Below are 6,716 nucleotides of genomic sequence, written 5' to 3'. Positions count from 1 at the left end.
AACTTAATATTATAATTAAGTTTAAAAAATATATTTTATATTTTAATATATAATATTATAATTATTTATGAAAACTTTATAAATAAAATTGAAACTATTATTTATAAAACGTTCAATAGAAATATTCATATAACTAATATAAAACTAAAATATCATATAATAATATATACAAAAATCAATATATTTTCTTTTATTATATTTGAAATAAATATTAAAATAAATATTAGAATAAATATTTAAATAAAATATTTAAAAGATTTTTATTTATTTATAATACTATCCGGCCGCCGGTTATAAAAAATAAAAAGTTCAAATTAGATTTTTTAATTAGTACAAATATAATTGGTTTTAAAAATATAATGTTATATTATAACAAACAAATTATATATATAAAAAGTTATAATAATCTTTTTATCTATATATATAAATAAGAAATTATTTCTGTATATATCTTAGTAAGTTTATTAATAAAAATTAAAATTAAGCTTATTAAAAATCATAATTATATTTTCAAGCTACGTAGTAGAATAGAAGTATTAATATATATATATCTAGTTAATTTAAACTTTTTTTTATTTAAATAATGAATACATCTTCTAAAAATATTATTAACAAATATTATTTTTATATAAATATAATAATAAATAGTAATTATATTATTATTTATGAGTAAAGAATATTATTACTAAAATAAATATATTTTCTTTTTATAAAAAATAGTTTAAAGACTTAAAATATTAGAATATACATAACTTAAACTATAAATAATATTATTATTTGAATATTCTATTTAAAATCAATATATATTATATTTATACTAATAAATAACTAAATAAAATATATAACATAGTTTATATTAAAAACAAGCTAGTATCTTACGCGGGCTATAATTTTAATTATTCTATAAAAATATAAATATAAATAGTCTAAAAAATTTATTCATTACTTCTACTATTAACAATAGGAATACAATTATTATTCTTAATAATATTATTATTATATATAGCGATAAATAAATAGTCGAACAGTCATATAATATTATTAGTAAATATAATATTTAAATAAATACTAATAATTTAAATATTAGTAAAATCAATATACCAAAAGAATAATAAATAAAGATTTTATTAAAAAAAATCAAAAAAAAGTTTCTAAACTGTAAGTTTATAAATTTAATAAAAAGAATTAAATAGTTATTAATAAAATTCTTAAAATATTATATATATAAAATAAAAAGATTTTTATTTATAAATATATACTGATAATATTTTTAATATTTATTATATAATATTATATTTTGAATTTTAATAATCGAAATGAATTCCTAATATTCAAAGATTGTATAGTAATTAATCTTTAAAAAATAAATTAAAAATGTAAACTAGATTTTTATTTAATATCTCTTTAAAAAATATTATAATTATTAATAGAATATATATATATATTATTACAAATATATATTAATTCTTTTCTTAATAGTATATCTGTTATAAATATTATAATTATATAATAGTTATTAAATACTATAGTTAAAAATACTTCTATATTATAATTATAAACTATATTAACTTTATTTTATATATATAGTAATAAATAAATCTTATATTTAAAAAGTTTTATATATTTTATAATACATATATAAATAATATAATAATTATTATATTAAAATCTTTTAATAAATATTTTATATATCTAGATTTAATATTCGGATATTGAAAATAAAAAGAATATTAAGCTTAAACTAATAAAAATCTTTATAGATTTCTTTTAATTTAATTACTTAGATAAAAAATAGATAGCTTCGGTTTAAATATTTTTATAAATAAGTTAACAGTTATTTTAATAATTAAATTTCTAAATATTTGTATAATACTTAAACATTATCTAAGTCTAACTAGCTATCTGTAGTATTATATCTTACATTATACTTAATATATAGTTCTATTCTAAAAATATAAAACCAAACTATTAAAACCCTTTTTTAGTAATAAAAATAAAATCAAAAAATACTACTTTCAAACTATATTATTTATTCTAAATAAATATAAAACTAAAGTTTTTGCCGATTTATAAAATAAGTTTAAATAAAATTTATTTTTAGTATATTTTTAAAATAATAAATAATTATATATTAATCTTAATATTTTTTATATAAAATATAAAATTATAATATATTATATTATTAATTTTTGTAAAAATATTAGTTATTTATTATTCTAAATATTTATATGTCTAATTTTATTTTTAGTTGTATATTAACTGCTACTAAAAAGAATTATTAAATAATAAAACTAAAATTTTATATTTCATATAAATATTCTATACGCTTTATTATAAATTTAAATAATAAGTGAACTAATTATTATATATACTGATTATATTTTAATAGTTATAGTTATGGAGTAAACAAGCTTTAATATAATTATTTTTAAATATCTAAATCTTTATATAATTAAAATATCCGAGTATATTTAATAATTTTTATTATTTATTTTTTATAGATTAGATAAAACAAATATCATAATAAATATACTATATATTTTCTAGTTTAATTTTAATAAATTTTAAAAATAGATTTTATTGATATATATAGTATTATATATATTGAATTGACAGTACAACTATTAGATAAATTTAAATTTCATATTGAAATTAGACATTAATATAATATTCATATAAGTAGAATACTTTTTGTAATTAAATAAATAAATAGTATATTATTATATATAAAAAGAAATAGCCTGGTATATATATTAAAATATATAATTATTAATAATAATAAAATTACTGAAGAGTTTTAGCTTTTTATTTTTTATTTATCTATTTATAAAATATATAAAATAGTTTATAATAATTATAACTATTAAAATTTAATAAATATACAAATATTTTAAAAGATCTTATTATGTATAAAAAATAAAAACATCTATATAAATATGTTAAGTATTATTTTTAATATTTTATTAATAAGATTTGCTGTTACTGTTTATATAATTATTTTTAATTAATTATATTACTATTTATTTTATTTTATATTATAATATTTAATTTTATTATTATTTTTTTTACTAAAAGAAATAACTAATATCTTGTTATAATAAATAAATTTATTAAAAAAATTAAAATAATTTCTGCTTTATTAGACTAAATAATAATAAAATAAAAAGATATTTATATAATATTTATAAATAAATAATCGGAATCTACTAATAACTTCTACTTTTAACAGAAATTCTTATTTTACTATTAAACTTTAAAAGAGTATATTCAAAATCTTAAAACTTATCTAGTATTATAGTATAATATTTTATCTATAAATAAACAATTAGTTGGAATAAATAATCTAAATAATTAAAATTATATTTAGATATTTATATATATATGTATATAATCTTAATAAAACTATTTAAATAAATCATTTGTTATTTATTATATTAATAATTAACAGCTTGTTAAATATAATTATTAATAATATATTATGTAAATTAATATATAATATTAAGCTATATTTTTTTTAATTATTTATTTAGTTTTTTATACATAAAATTATTATATCTGTTTCAATACTAAAAGAATCTATAAGTATATAATAATATTAATAAAGCTATACTACAACTAAAAGTATAAATCTATTAAATTTAAAAAAAATCTTTTTTACATATTTTTAATTTTATAAAAGTTATATCTTGCCAGTATTATATATATATATAATAAAAAATAAATTTAACTATTAATATATTAAATTATTTTATGTTTTAAAATATGTAGAAAAATTAGTATATAAATTTAAACTTTTAATTATTTAAAAAATCTATTTAATTATTTTAGTTATATAGCTAAAATTTATATTAAATAATAAAAACTCTTAATAATATTAACTATTACAGCTATTCTCCATTTAAAATAAATAATAAAATAAAGCTAATAATTATTATAAACTTAAATATATTTCAAAAAGTATAAATATAGACTGTTTCTATCAAGATAAAATAAAAGCAAAAAAATATCTTATATGTTAAAAAATATAATTCAATATATAATAAATAAATATTAGACAACCAGCTTAACGCTAACAAACTATTAAAAAAATTTCAATATTAAAAATAATATTTTTTTCTTATTTTATTATTTATTACTTGTTTTTTTAAAAAATCTTTAATAAATAAATATTTATTTCTTTTCTCTTCTACAGTTTATTTTTTGTTTTTTTTATTATTTATATTATTTTATTTGAGCAAGTAAGTATCCAGTCTTTTTCATATTTTATTTTACTTTTATACTTTTAATCTTATATATTTTTTTATTATTGATTTATCTTATTTATATCTTATTTTACTTCTCGACCGAATATCTAAATATTTTACTTTATTATATCCGCGTGTTACATCTTTTTTATATTGATTTTATGCCTGTTTCTATTTCTTTATTTATTTATTTATTTATTAATTAGAATATTATCTAATATTATGAATACGAGAGCAGCAAGTCTTTATAAATAAATAATAAACTATTATTTAAAATATCAGACTCTTCTCGCAGGAAAAAAAAGATATAATTTTTTAATTTAAAATTATAATAATCTACTATTCTTATAGTAGCTACTAGTCGAAAAATAAGTTATTATTCTATAGTTAAAATAGATTTATAGCTATAAATCTTTATTTTCTAAAGTTTAAATCATAAAATCTGATTTTTATATAGTATTTAATTCTATAATATTTAAAAATATAAAAAAAAGGTTAAGATATATTAATGATATTATTATATTAGATTAAGCTGTTATAAAGTATTTTTTTATTAATTATTATATTATTAATCTAAACTATTATAAATAATATACATTTATTAATTACTCCAGCTAGTTATAGTTATTAGTTAATTATTTATAAACTAATAAAACTTATATTTTATAAATATTACTAATTTTAATATACAAACCGAACAGCCGAATATTAATAAATAATTTAAAAGCTTTTAGTACTTATTGTTTATATAAAAAATTTATATTTAACTTATTTAAGCTTAATAAATTAAACAGTATTAATATTACTTCGGGCAGTATTTTGATATATTTATAAATAATAATATAAATAGTATAGATAATAGTATAAATAATCTAACTTATATTTTTATCTAATATTATTTCTTAATCTAATATTATTGTAAATATGAGGAACGTTCTAGTAAATATAAATCTAAATATATTAATGAAGAAAAATCCAAATATTATAATAAATATAAATCTAATTAATATTCTAAATACTTCAGCAAATATAAATCCGAATATTATAATCAATAATATTAATATTACGTCTTAAAATATAAATTTAAATATAATAAATAATATTTCTTTATCTCCTAACATCGGAGCAAACAATATAATTATTTAATATTTTAAAAATATTTTAAATATAGTATTATATAATATTTTTTATATATAGTCTCTTTTATAATATTTTGATATCTAATAATTTAACTAATTATAAATATTTCTATATTATATTAATAATTATACAAGAAGTATTAATAATATATAAATAAAATTAAATAAAGTTTAAACTGTACTAGTTAGAATTAATAAAAATATTAATAATAAAATTAATATAGATTAAGCCGAGATTATACGGGCTTATTAAAATATTCAATATATACTAAACCAGCTATAGATCAGCTAGCTTTAGTATTTATTTATTTAGGTTCTTACTTTTTATACTTTTTTATATTTTTCTTTATTTACTTTTAATATTTTTTACTTACTTATATATCTATTTGTCTGTTTACTCTAATTTAGATAGTTTACTTTTCTTATTTTATAGTCTACTAATATTCTTAAAATTAATTACTGTACTATTTTGCTTTTCTACTTAATTATAAATATTTTAAGAACGAATATATTTTAGAAGAAGAGTACTGTTATTTCTTTAAATATATTAGTTCTGCTATTATCTTCGGGCGGAAGCCTTAAGTCTCTGTTTCTTTAGATAGTTATAAATAATCAAGCCTTATATTACAATCATATTTATACTCACGTACAGAAGATTATAACAATCTAACAATTATAAAATAAACTTATTTTAATAGTTTTAGAATATAATAAGTTTTTATATTTATATACTTGGAATATTATTAATATATTAATATATAAGTTATAGAATATTCTTATTTTAATATTTTAATCAGCTGTTTTTATACTAATTTTCCTTATTTCTTAATTTTATTAGTAGCTTAATATTATATAAATAATAAGTTTAGAACTCTTTTTTAAAAATATTTTATTATATTTAAACTAGGATTTTATACAGATTAGTTAAGATTTTATTAAAGATTTATCAGATATTTAATATTATATTAACTTTAGAATCTTTATATCAAATAGAATTTCTAGGTTTTTCTTTATTTTTAATAGTAGATTAGTAGAATTATATTTATTAAACTAATACTAAATAATAAAATTATAATTACTAAAATATATATATTGTTAAATTTAACAGCTGTTTAGCTTCAGCTGTTTTATAAAAATCTTAAAATTTTTAAATCTAAAAGAATTTTAATAATATATAATAACTTTTTAAGATATTTATACTAATATTCAAATAAATAAATAATAATAAACTGCTTTTAATCTAGAATTAAATAATAAGTTTTAATATTGTTAAACTTTCTTAATTAGAATATAATAAAATAGTATACTTTATAATAATCCAGCTAAAATAATA

This window comes from Aspergillus brunneoviolaceus, assembly GCF_003184695.1.
Source record: "Aspergillus brunneoviolaceus CBS 621.78 unplaced genomic scaffold BO95scaffold_33, whole genome shotgun sequence".
Lineage (NCBI taxonomy): Eukaryota > Fungi > Ascomycota > Eurotiomycetes > Eurotiales > Aspergillaceae > Aspergillus > Aspergillus brunneoviolaceus.
The sequence above is the reverse complement of the archived record's forward strand: the minus strand, read 5'-3'. Positions refer to the sequence as shown.